This window comes from Canis lupus, chromosome 3 (genome assembly GCF_011100685.1).
Source record: "Canis lupus familiaris isolate Mischka breed German Shepherd chromosome 3, alternate assembly UU_Cfam_GSD_1.0, whole genome shotgun sequence".
NCBI lineage: Eukaryota > Metazoa > Chordata > Mammalia > Carnivora > Canidae > Canis > Canis lupus.
In genome coordinates, this window is record NC_049224.1 from 37,802,466 (window position 1) to 37,814,660 (window position 12,195).

At 40.0% G+C, this 12,195-nt stretch overlaps 1 protein-coding gene across 2 annotated transcripts in view; it reads left to right on the top strand.

Moving 5' to 3' along the window:
* Positions 1 to 12,195, top strand: part of OTUD7A (OTU deubiquitinase 7A) — a 386,951-nt gene that overhangs the window by 270,997 nt on the left and 103,759 nt on the right. The window lies entirely within an intron of this gene.

Here is a 12,195-nt window from a genome sequence, read left to right on the forward strand (position 1 = left end):
GGGGTGAATGAAGGGACATGAGGGGAAGAGGGGGTACCAGGAAATGATGGGGGGAGCAGGTTGCAGCAGTGAGTGCAGCGAGGTGTCTCTGCCATCCCTAAACCCTCGACTCCTTTGTCTTTGTGGCCAGTGTTTCTATATAATGAAGAGTATTGATTCAATTTCTTATGTTCTGTGGCCTACTTTGAATTCCATAGTGTATGTGTTACTGGCTGTTTTATCTTTTTTTCTTTTACAGTATAGAGCTTTATTTAGTTAGCCCAATGCATTTAAAATTCATTCACATTTCTGCATGAGTCAGTGGTTTGTTCCTTCTTACTACTGAGTAATATTCCATTTTATAGAGGTACCACAGGGTTTTTTAATCCATTTTCCAGTTGAAAAACATTTGAGCTGGAGCAAATGTTTTTACAGTGGTTCAGTGTCTGCCTTTGGCTCAGGTCGTGATCCTGGGGTCCTAGAATCGAGTCCTGCATCAGGCTCCCTGCATGGAGCCTGCTTCTCCCTCTACCTATGTCTCTGCCTCTCTCAGTGTGTCTCTCATGAATAAATAAATAAAATCTTAAAAAAAAGAAAAACATTTGAGCTGTTTCCTATTTTTAATATTTATGAATAAAACCACTGTAAACGTGTGCATATAGATTTTCATGTGAGCTTAAGTCTTCATTTCTCTTTTGTAAATACCTAGGAATGAGATTGCTGAATTATGGAATAAGTATATGTTCAACTTTATGAAGAACTGATGAACAGGTTTCAAAAGTGGCTGTGTGATATTGCACACCCAATGTATGAAATTTCCAGTTGATCCACATCCTCACCAGCACTCAGTAGTATCAAGTTTTCTTTAAGCAATTCTAATAGATAATAAAGAGTGTCATTTTTGGATTTTTGGATCCAGTGGCCTTCTCTGAAATCTATAATGTATTTGTTACTGGTATTTTTTACCTTCTTTTCACCTGGGACTCTGAATAAAAATGGAAGCCACTATCCAACATTGTTTTTTAACTTTCAGAATGTTAAGATTTAGAGAGAACCCTTTAGAGATTAATTTCAACCGTCTCTCGTTAAGGTTGCCCAAACTGGGAGTCAAAGAAGAAGCAGAAATTGCCCAAGGTCATGGAGCAAGTTCACAGAGGGCCTGTGGCCAGAACCTTATGACTGATACTTGTTCTTCCCATCCTCGCCCCCAAAGCCCCACCCACCTCTGATCACATGGGTTAATTTGCAGAACATCAGGACTGAATGCCTGCTTTACTAATAGCACTGGGAAAACACTTGTGTAGAAAACCCTGTTCTCAGTCATATGAAGACTTGACATTTAATACAGCCATGTTTTAAATTTATAAATATTTGAGCTATTTACATTGTATGTATAAAATATAGACTTCCATCCAAGTTAAATTTATTTAATTCCATTGATCTGTGTGTCTAGTTTGTGCAAGCACTGTTTTGATTTGAAGTACATCTTGAATCTGATATTGTGATACCTCCAGCTTTGTTTTTTTTTTTTTCAAGATTGCTTTAGCTGTTTAGGGTCTTTTGTAGTTTTATACAAATTCTAGTTTTATTTGTTATAGTTCTGTGAAAAATGTTGGTATTTTGATAGGAATTGCATTAAATCTGTAGATTTCTTTGGATAGTGTGGACATTTTAACAATATTTGTTCTCCTATCCCATGAGCATGGAATTTCCTTTTTTTAGTATTTTATTTATTTATTCATGAGAGACACAGAAAAAGAGAGGCAGAGACATAGGCAGAGGGAGAAGCAGGCTCCAGAGAAGCAGGCTCCATGCAGGGAGCCTGATGTGGAACTCAATCTGGGGCTCCAGGATCACGCCCTGAGCCCAAGGCAGATGGGCTGAACCACTGAACCACCCAGGCATCCCCATGAGTATGGAATTTCTTTCCATTTGTTTATGTCATCTTCAATTACTTTCATCAGTGTTTTATAGTTTTCAAAGTATAAGTCTCTCACATTGGTTAAGTTCATTCCTAGGTATTTTGTTATTTTAGGTGCAATTGTAAATGGGATTGTTTTCATAATTTCTCTTTCTGCTACTTTATTATCAGTGCATAGAAATACAATAGATTTCTGTATATTTTGTACCCTATGACTTTATTGAATTCATTTATCAGTGCTAGTAATTTTTTGGTTGAATCTTTAGAGTTTTTCAATGTATAGATAGTATCATGTTATCTGCAAATAGCAACATTTTTACTACTTCCTTACAATTTGGATTCCTGTTTTTTTCTTGTCTGATTGCTATGGCTAGAACTTCCAGTATTATGTTGAATAAAAGTGGTGAGAATGGATGTCTTTGTCTTGTTCCTGATCTTAGAGGGAAAGCTCTGTTTTTCACCGTTGAGTATGAAAACACTAATTTGAAAAGATAAATGCATCTCTCTGTTTATTGAGGTATTATTTACAGTAGCCAAGATATGGTAGTAACACAAGTACTCTTATCCATAGATGAATGGATAAAGAAGATGCGGTATGCACACACACACACACACACACACACACTACTCAGCCATAAAAAGAGTCAGATCCCTCTCTTTACAACAACATGAATGGACCTAGAAGGTATAATGCTAAGTGAAGTAAGCCAAACAGAGAAAGACGAATACCATATTATTTCACTCATATGTGGAATTTAAGAAACAAAACAAATGAACAAAAAAAGAAAAAATAGGGCAAACAAAAAAATACTCTAAAATACAGAGAAGAAACTGGTGGTTGCCAGAGGGAAGAAAGGGGTGGTGAAATAAAGGGGATTAAGAGTACATTTGTTGTGATGAACACTGAGAATTGCATAGAATTGTTGAATTATTTTATTGTACACCTGAAACTAATATAACTGTGTATGTTAATTATACTTCAATTTTTTTTTTTTAAGTTAGCTCTTTTTAAAGAAATAACCTGTCAGAGCTGAGGCTGATGGCTCCTGCCGAACAGTCTCCGCTCTCTGGTCTCTCTCCATACCCCTGCACTTTTTTTAAAGATTTTATTTATTCATGAGAGACACAGAGAGAGAGAGAGAGGCAGAGACACAGGCAGAGGGATAAACAGGCCCCATGCAGGGAGCCCGAGGTGGGACTCGATCCTTGGTCTCCAGGATCATGCCCTGTGCCGAAGGCAGTACTAAACCGCTGAGCCACCCAAGCTGCCCTACCCCTGCACTTTTGTGTTCCTTCTACCTTGGAAGAAAGAAGCTGAACAAATATATTTGCTCCTATAGTAATATTAAGGGTTAGATGATAATTACATAATACTAACTGGCTGCAAGACGCCCCCCCCCAAAGAAAGTATAAGCTTGACTAGTATATCTTTGTCCTTCAGAATTCCTGCAGAATGTCTACCCTAGCCCCTCCTACCTTTTCCTATTTTAGTGTGTTCATCCACATACACACAGATACCTAATTTTCATAACATATGTATCATTTGTTTCTAGAAAGTCTTCTTTTTTTCTTGTCTTCACCTACCCCCTCCTTTCCTTTATATGCATATCACCACCAACTACTAGAGACCCATACTGACAACTTAATATGTGTCCTTCCATATTTTTCCCCAAATAGTCATCTGCAGTTACATATGTAATATATATTACACACAGAGACAGGTACATGTACACATGTAGGAATGCAGCCAGAGATGTTAGGAACATCTTAGACTTCAAATTTGCAAGTGAGATGGATTTCAATACAATAGAGGCTTGCACCACCATTGAAAGTGTTGATGGAGCAAAGATCAGGGATGCCACAGAGAGAAGCAAATGAGTTGGGAATCACTCTCAACCTCAGGAATGTCAGAGGGGCCAGGCTGCTGCTGTTGCTACCTACTACACCAAGCACAAAGCAGCTCCTTTGCAGGCACCCTCTTAGATGCAGCTGTGACTCACAAGAACCAGGTTTCCTGGAGCCACCCCGGGATCTGTGTCTGCTCACAGCTGGCCTTGGAGCATGATGACTTCTCCTTGCAGCCTTGCAAACCTTGCATGAGTGCTTCTCCTTTAAACCTGGGATCTATCAGGAAACAGTTCTGGAAGTGTCACCGCAGGTTTCTGCCACACCGTGCAGAGGAAAATATAAAAGGGAGTGTAGGAAAGGCAGTGACTGAGTTGGCAGTGAACATCTCTGGCACTCTCTATCCCTTTTCTCAATCCTCATCCACACATATCCTTGACCATACTTAAATAAGCAGCCACAATAACATCACATCCTGCTAATTCCCCCATGCTACTGAAGATGTGCTCACTTCTCACCACTTCCTTTGTACAGGAAGTACAAAGTCTCATAAGTCACAAACCCATCTTGAGTTGTGTTCATTCCTCACCTGATTAAGACTATGACCCATCTTTGATAAAATATAACTCGGAGACCGAATTAAGACCTTAATCATACCTAGCCTACCTTATATTATATGACAAGGAAGGGAGAAGGGAATGAGTTGAATTGTATATGCCTATAGATATATAACAAAGCAAGGGAGAACATATGCAAACCATATCTTGAATCCCACCTCTTGCAGACTCCAAATGGGGAATTTGTACTACCTTCTTCCATGGCACCTGCCCTGCTCCCCTTACTATTCACCTAGTAACCAGACCTTCATATCCAGACCCTGCACCTTTAACACAGCATTTGCTTTTGCCATTGGTGTTGGTCAATTCTCAGTTTAACATTTGTAAAATCTAATCCTATGTCCTCTAGATTTCTACTGGCAAAAACCTTAGAATTCTTTTGGTATTTATGGGACTTTCTCCCAGGCCATCTTCTTAGTTATGAATCTGAAAACTTTTAAGAGACCTAGGTTTAAAGGTGAATTGGGCATCACCCTGAAACACATCTGCTCAGAAAGGGTCATTGCCAGATCTTCAGACAATGGTTGGAGTGGGGGTGGGGAGCACTAGACTTGATCAAGGGAGGAGCGGCTGCTTCTGCTGGTCCAGGAGGCTCAGGACAACTGGAGAGTCAAAGACCCCGGGTCCATCAGAACCCACTAAGCATTCTCAGGATCTCATCCAGCTTTCAAAGCCCAGTCTTTTCTGCTCATTGTCCTACTGGTCACTGTTTTTCCTGCATTCTCCCCAGTGCAGTCAAGAGGGTTTATTCACCATACTCTATTCCCCTTCTATGCATCACAACAGCTGTTGGCTTTTCTAAGGCATCAGAGAACTAGTTTCATCTCTTTGTTTCTGCTTTCCTGGAACCATTTCCAGTACCAAATTCTGTATCCATCAGCATTTGGTGAAGAAGACAGAAGTCATTCCAGGTATTCCAAGTAAGAAAGAGAACTAGAGGTTTATAAACAGAGAAAGTATGTGAAATCAGAGAAGCTACGCTCAGAGTGAGAGGTTCACTGGTGCTCACTGGAGGTCCTTGCGGGCTTGGGAGTCACATGCCCCACCCACCCACCCACCCTGGCAGCTGGATTGGCAAGTAGGTGCTTCTCAGGAGTTGCCCCAAATCTATAGACAATCTCCATCTGCTCTCTGCCCAGCCATCTGCTTGCAACCCTCCATAGAAAACCAGCCCATGCTCAGCCTTACAGTCAACGTTGCATGAATGCTTCTCTTTGGAAGCTGTTTCCAGAACTCTGCTGGGAAGGGAATTCCAGGAGCATTCACTCATGCTTCTCTCCTAGGATGTGGCAATGGTATGCAAAAGTAGCAGGGGTGTTTAGGGTTGACCTTGGATGCTAAGGCATAATGATGCTGTATGTGGACCAGACAGAGCTGTGTTTGCTTTGTGTCGCCAAAGGAGGTTATGTTGTATGTTGCACACAGTCATCATATTGCTTTTCTCACTCAACACTACTTCACTGAAATCCCCTCAAATCAGTTTTATATGCAAATTCATTCTTTTTAATGGCCGAGTAATCTTCCAGATGCAGATTACTGTAAGTTAGCCAGCCATTTCCTGAGCAGTCCATAAGATCCTGGACACCTGCCTTCATCTCTCCCTCTCCCTCTGGTCCAGCACTAAGAAGAACCCCCACTTCTCCATCCTCACTGTCACTGGGTCAGGCCATCTCATTTCTCATCTATATAGCTGTGGCCCCCTCCTAACATTCTTTCTGCCTCCAGCTTCCCCAATTCTAATGCAATCTCTCCTATTTAGCTAGAGTAATTTTTAATACAAGTACTTTATTTTTGTAAAATAAAGATTTGATCAAACCCTATTCCTTCAGCAATGCTCCAATGGCTCATATTTGCCTTGGTATAAAGTTCAAACCCCAGCACATATTTCATAAGACACTTCAAGGAGTGCCCTGTCCCAACACATCCATCTCCCCTCTTGCATCCTTCCCAAGTGGTCTCTCCTGGCTCCTCTCAGTGCTGTACTCATCTTAACTACCTCAGTGCCTTAATGTACCAGTTCATTTAACCTCCAGGTTTATCCATGTGCTGTCCTCTTCCCAGCCCACTTCCCCTGCTCCTCCTGCTCCAGGATAGCTTTCACACTTTCAGTTCTCAGCCTAAATGAGAGCACCTCTGATCATCCTTCAAGTCCCAAGTTACATCCCGTCCTGGGTGCCTTGTCAGACTCATGCCAAAATACAGTGTGGGCCTCTGTCCTATCTCTTTTTTCTGTATTAGTTAGGTGGTTGCTTCCAGTCATCTGTCCAGATTTGTATTCAGGCTTTTTTTTTCCTTACTCAGCATTCTTAGCATTTGGCCTTTTCACACTTGTTGTGTCATGTTTGCAACATGATTGCCACAGTTCCAGGTATCATGTCTGCATTCTAATCAGTAAGAACAGGGAATAACAGCACAGGTCAGCTCTCCTCTTAATTCTACATTCCTTTAAGTCAAAGGTAAAAATGTCTTTCAAATACCTCCCAACAGAGTTTGGCCCCGATCTGAGCACTGAGGAATGACAACATCTAGGGATTTAGTAAAGGAGAAAGAGCACTATTGAAAGGAGTAGAGCAGCTATTAAAATAAGAGGATGATTAGGGTAGTGTGACATCTTAGAAGTGAGAGAATGACAGTCACCATGCTATACATTAGATCTCTCCCCTTCTCTCCTCCCAAAAAGAAGAGTAAATCAAGGAAGAGAGAGAACTTTATTGATGCAAGACAGAGAAATGACCTTGGATTTATCTACATCGAGCTCATTGGGAATCTTGAGAAGAGCTGCTTCAGTAGAAAAGGGATCACAAAAACCATTTTGCAGTGGGTCAAAGATTAAATGTGCATAAATATATTTTCTCTTTCAACATATGTTTAAATTTACTGCACACACCAGCCTCTGTAGCTGGCAATAGAATACAAAATAGTACCAGTGTCTTTTTTAAATTTTTCTACATCAAAAAATCAAAATATCAGTCATATAATTTTGTTATATTATCATAGTTGTTATATTTGCACAAGCATCTGGTAAACTACAACCTATTGGAAGATTAGTTGAGGCAGCCTTTGGGCTGATTTCCATCTCCACATTTCTATAAAAATAAGCTAATTAAATCAGCCTTACAAATATCAGCTAGCTAGGAGGTTCAGTTCCTTCAATTGGTTCTTTCTATTTTTGTCTGTATTTAATAGCCAGGAAATTCAGAATTGTTGCCTGCAAATGTAAATGAGATAAAGTCTTCCATTTCTATAGTTATGGCAGGCTACGTATTAAGGAAAAGTTCTCACTGTGAAACACTTAAAATACTGGTAATTATTGTTTAATCCTTTAAAAAATTACATTTAGTTTTATTTACTTTTTGTTTTATGTAACTGATTTATTCAAATAGTTTAAAACTCAAAAGGGGAAGATATTGACAATATCATACTCCCTCTGTCCCCTGCCCCCCACTTCTCTGTGATCCTTGATCACCCCTTGTATTAGTTTCTTATTTACCTTTCTAGCATTTGTGTATGCAAATGCAAGTGCACACTTATATTTATATATAAATATAGAGAGAGAATGTATGTATATGTTATTCTACCCTTACTCAAAAGGTAGGATTATGAATATTTAACACCTTGCTTGTTTCACTCCCTAAATATGTCCTAGAGATCTTTCCATGGCAGCTTCATCATTGTTTCATGCAATAGCATATCATTGTGTTAAGTGGAGTGTACTGTGGTTTATTTAAATATTCTTCCATAGATGGACACTTAGCTTGTTTCCATTATTTTACTGTTATAAATGCTGCTGCAATGACTATGTTTTACATACCCCATTTTATGTGTATAGATATTTCTATAAGACAGAAGCCCAGAAGTGGGGTGGCTGGGTCACAGGATAAATGCCCTGTAATTTTGATGAATACTGGGAAATCGCCTTTCTTGGCATTATATCATTCTGTACTTTTAGCAACAGGTGGATGAGCGAGTCTGTTAACCACCAAGCTTAGTATACCAAGTGGGTTGCCAACTTTTGCATTCACCACTTTGATATGTGTAAAATGGTTTCTTGGTGTGTTTGTAATTTGCAATTATTTTGCAAGTGAAATTAAGAATCTTTTTGTATATTTTAAGAGCCATTTATAATTATTTTTCCATGAAATTTTTGTTCTTATCCTTTACTTGTATCTCTTGAGTTGTTAATGTATTTTCCCCCTTAACTGATTTCTGAGCAAAACACATACATGTGCACTCCCTACGAGGAGAAAATAGAGGGTGTGGCATTTGCCCTTGTGCTCAGATCCTTTTGTCAGGGGCCCAGGTACTCCTGCCAGGGTGGAGAGCAGGAAGTGACCCTGCTGATGGCTCACAGCTGAGTCCCTCTCCAGGTGTGACCCACAGGAGAAGGAGGTCACTATATCCAAGGCTCTCCCTGACTGTGGGCAGCGCCCCCTTCCAGAGCCTTCTCTATGTCTGAGCCTTTTACTACAATGCAAATTCTTCTGAAGGCCCATCTCTTCCTCTGTACTGCCAGTCAGTTCAGGCACCTTCACTGTGGGTCTGCTGCCTCTTCCCCTGAGTCTCCCCACCTCGTCCCCACCAGCCCTCCTGCTTGCATGTTGCCTCCTTAGATTTTTCAGCATCTGACCTGCCTCAGAGATGACTCCTGGTGTGTAATATGAAATGCAGATATTTCCCCAGATCAGTATCTGTCTTTTGGTATCTCACATATATTTCAGCTTCTCTGAGACTTTCCCTTATGTTCCATGGCTTTACTGAATTGTTCATATAGCATTATTGAAACAGTAGAGCAGATTCCATGCGTGTGAGTGCCCTTCCCTCCTCACTACTCTTTTGTTTCAGAGGGTCCCTGCTTATTCTTGCTCAGTTTTCCAAATGAATGTTAAAATCAGCTGATCTAATTCTAAATCCTGCTTATATTTTTTGTTGGGATCATATTAAATTTGTAAGTGGGCTTAGAAAGAAATGATGATATTGAGTCTGTCAAACTAAGAACATAGTGTGTGCAGTTCCACTTTTGTGCCTATGAGAGACAGTGCATGTTTTCCACAGAGATGTTTTACACATCTCTTTTAAATTTATTTCTCAGTATTTTATCTTTTAGTTACAATTATTTAATTGCATAATGGAATATTTCCTTCCATTATGTCATCTAACTTGTTTTTTGTTTATGTATGAAAGGCTATTGTTTTATGTATGTTCATTTTACATCCTGTGTTAGTCATTAGCACTGTTCAAGGACAATAATGTTCTACAATCTGACTCCTCCCTTATTGGGTGCCTGCCCCTCCCAGCCCCTGTGGTGGGATTGGACCCTATGCCTAGTTTCAGCCACGAGTTGTGAACAGAAGTGAGGGGACACTACTGAGCCAGAGTATTTGATTGTTAATGGGAGATACTCCAGGGATTTTTGTCTTTCAGTCATACTGAGAGGCAGTTTTTAAGACCAGCTGCTCTTTCCACCTGAATCCTAAAGTGACAAAGTGTGACAGTGCTCAGCTAACCCACAGCCAACTCATGGATGAGTAAAAAGCAAGCCTTCATTGTTATGCCCTGGAGAGGTTGGAGGCTGTTTGTTACCATATTATAATGTATCCTGCTATTTATGGCATTCTCTTGTTAATAGTAAAGGTCAGTGTATTTATCTTAGTGTTTCATGGCAATTTCTGCTTTGTAAAGCTTCTGCTTTTCTATTTAGTATGCATGTATTCGTACTTCTTATGTCTTCTGTTTTAATATGTATCCGAAATTTGTTCTAATCAGGTGTGGTAAGACATACAGGCATGGAAATCACTGTCACAAAGGAAGAAATTCCCTAGGAACAGGAGGCATGTCACACAAGCCCACACAGAGGAGTGCTTATATTTCCCCCTTTCCCTATGCTTCCTGACAGACCCCATTACTCCTGAATGACCCTGGTACTCCTGACTAACCCTGGTAGTCCTGACTGACCCTGGTGCTTCTGACTGACTCCAGTACTTCTGACTGACCCTAGTACACTTGACTGACCCCATTACTCCTGACTGACCCCGGTACTCCTGACTGGCCCTGGCACTCCTGACTGGCCTTGGTACTCCTGACTGACCCTGGCACTCCTCTGTGTGGGCTTGTGTGACATGCCTCCTGTTCCTAGGGAATTTCTTCCTTTGTGACAGTGATTTCCATGCCTGTATGTCTTACCACACCTGATTAGAACAAATTTCGGATACATATTAAAACAGAAGACATAAGAATATAAGCAAGAGCCTGCGGTGTGGTTTCTGCAGAAAGGAGTAAGTAAAACAGGATAAGCAGGACAAGCAGTTTAAGGATTGGCTATTTGGAATTTTAGTAGGTTCTGTGATGGAGAGGCTGTCCCAGGTTTTACCTGGCCCTAGCTGATGAGCATAGGGAAGCATTTGCCCTATGAAAGCCTGATCATGCATAGTTGGGTAAGAGGTTTTGATTGGTTCGTTTGCACATAAAAGGCACATGCAGAGAGGTGGTTCGCTATCCTGAGGAATCGGTTAGCCATGAGAAGGACAGTCCCTCCTAGGTCAGCAAGACCTACAGAAAACTACAGAAAAGAAAGAGCATGATTAATATATCTGCAATTGTGATTTGAATCCTTTAGTGCCCTCATCTTAAGTCATACTTTTTGACCTGAATTTTGCTTTGTTTGATTTAATATTTAACTTCATTTCAAAAAGGATTTTGACTCTTTTTTTGTTTTTTCTCCTGAGTTTAGTCAATTCCTAAAGAAGTTTTGCATCTTCCTGTGAGCTCAGCATCTCTGCTTTATAGTTTCCTTTCATTAATGTGATACTTCTGTGCTAAATTAAAGCAGCATACATCTCTCTAAGAGCCAAAATGCAGATGTTAAATTTAACTTGAGCTCTGACTTCATATGATGTTCTCCTTAAATCAAATGAATTTGACGTTTAAAGCACAAATATTCCATTGGTAAATTGTACTAGAGATTTTGGTACGTAGCATGAGAGCTATGATTTTTAATAATCCAATAACCTATAACCTACTGTATTGTGATAAGCACAAATTGAGGCATAGCTAAAAAGAAAAAAAATTAACAGGTAGCTTCCTTATTTCCTACATTGAGGTCTTCTTTCATATAGTTGTACTGTTTTTCTGCCTGGAGGAAATATTGCTGGAAGAAGGAACAGAGTAAGCAAATATGGAGAGAGATGACAACAGGAACATATTTTGGAGATCTTAGATTGGCTACAGGAGAAAAATGAGTATTTCTAGGTGTCTTATTTTCAATCTCAAATAAGTCAGCATTCTGTGCATAAAGAATTTGAGGAGAATAGAAATTGGATAGTCAACTATCTTCTGCCATAATTAGATATTTGGCCTTGAAGCCTAGGCTACAAATTATAACTAGATTTAAGATACTCACATAGACATAGTCTTGATCTTCAAAACTAGGATATAAAATAAGATAAAAGAAAAGAAAAGAAAAAAAAGAAAAGAATAAAAATGGGTGTCTTAATGACAAGAAAAGGCAAAGCAGCCAGAAAAGGGGACATAGAGTATTCAGAAGTGTAGGATTAAAGGAAACGTTAAATGTCCATGTTCTAGTGAGACCTTCTAATGTTTTCCCATTGGCCTAATGGCCTGCTGTGTTTAGGAGATGGACTTACTGACACCTGAATAAGAATTTCACATGGTACAGGTTAAGTGCATGGGAAAGAGAGCAAGGACCCAGCAGCTGAAAACATTCGTAGAGTGGGGATGGACAGTAAGGAATGCAAGAGAAGAAGAAGTCAAGGGTCATGATGGATGACCAAGGCAGGGAAGAGGTGTGAAAGTTAGACCATAACCAGAAGCTGTGAT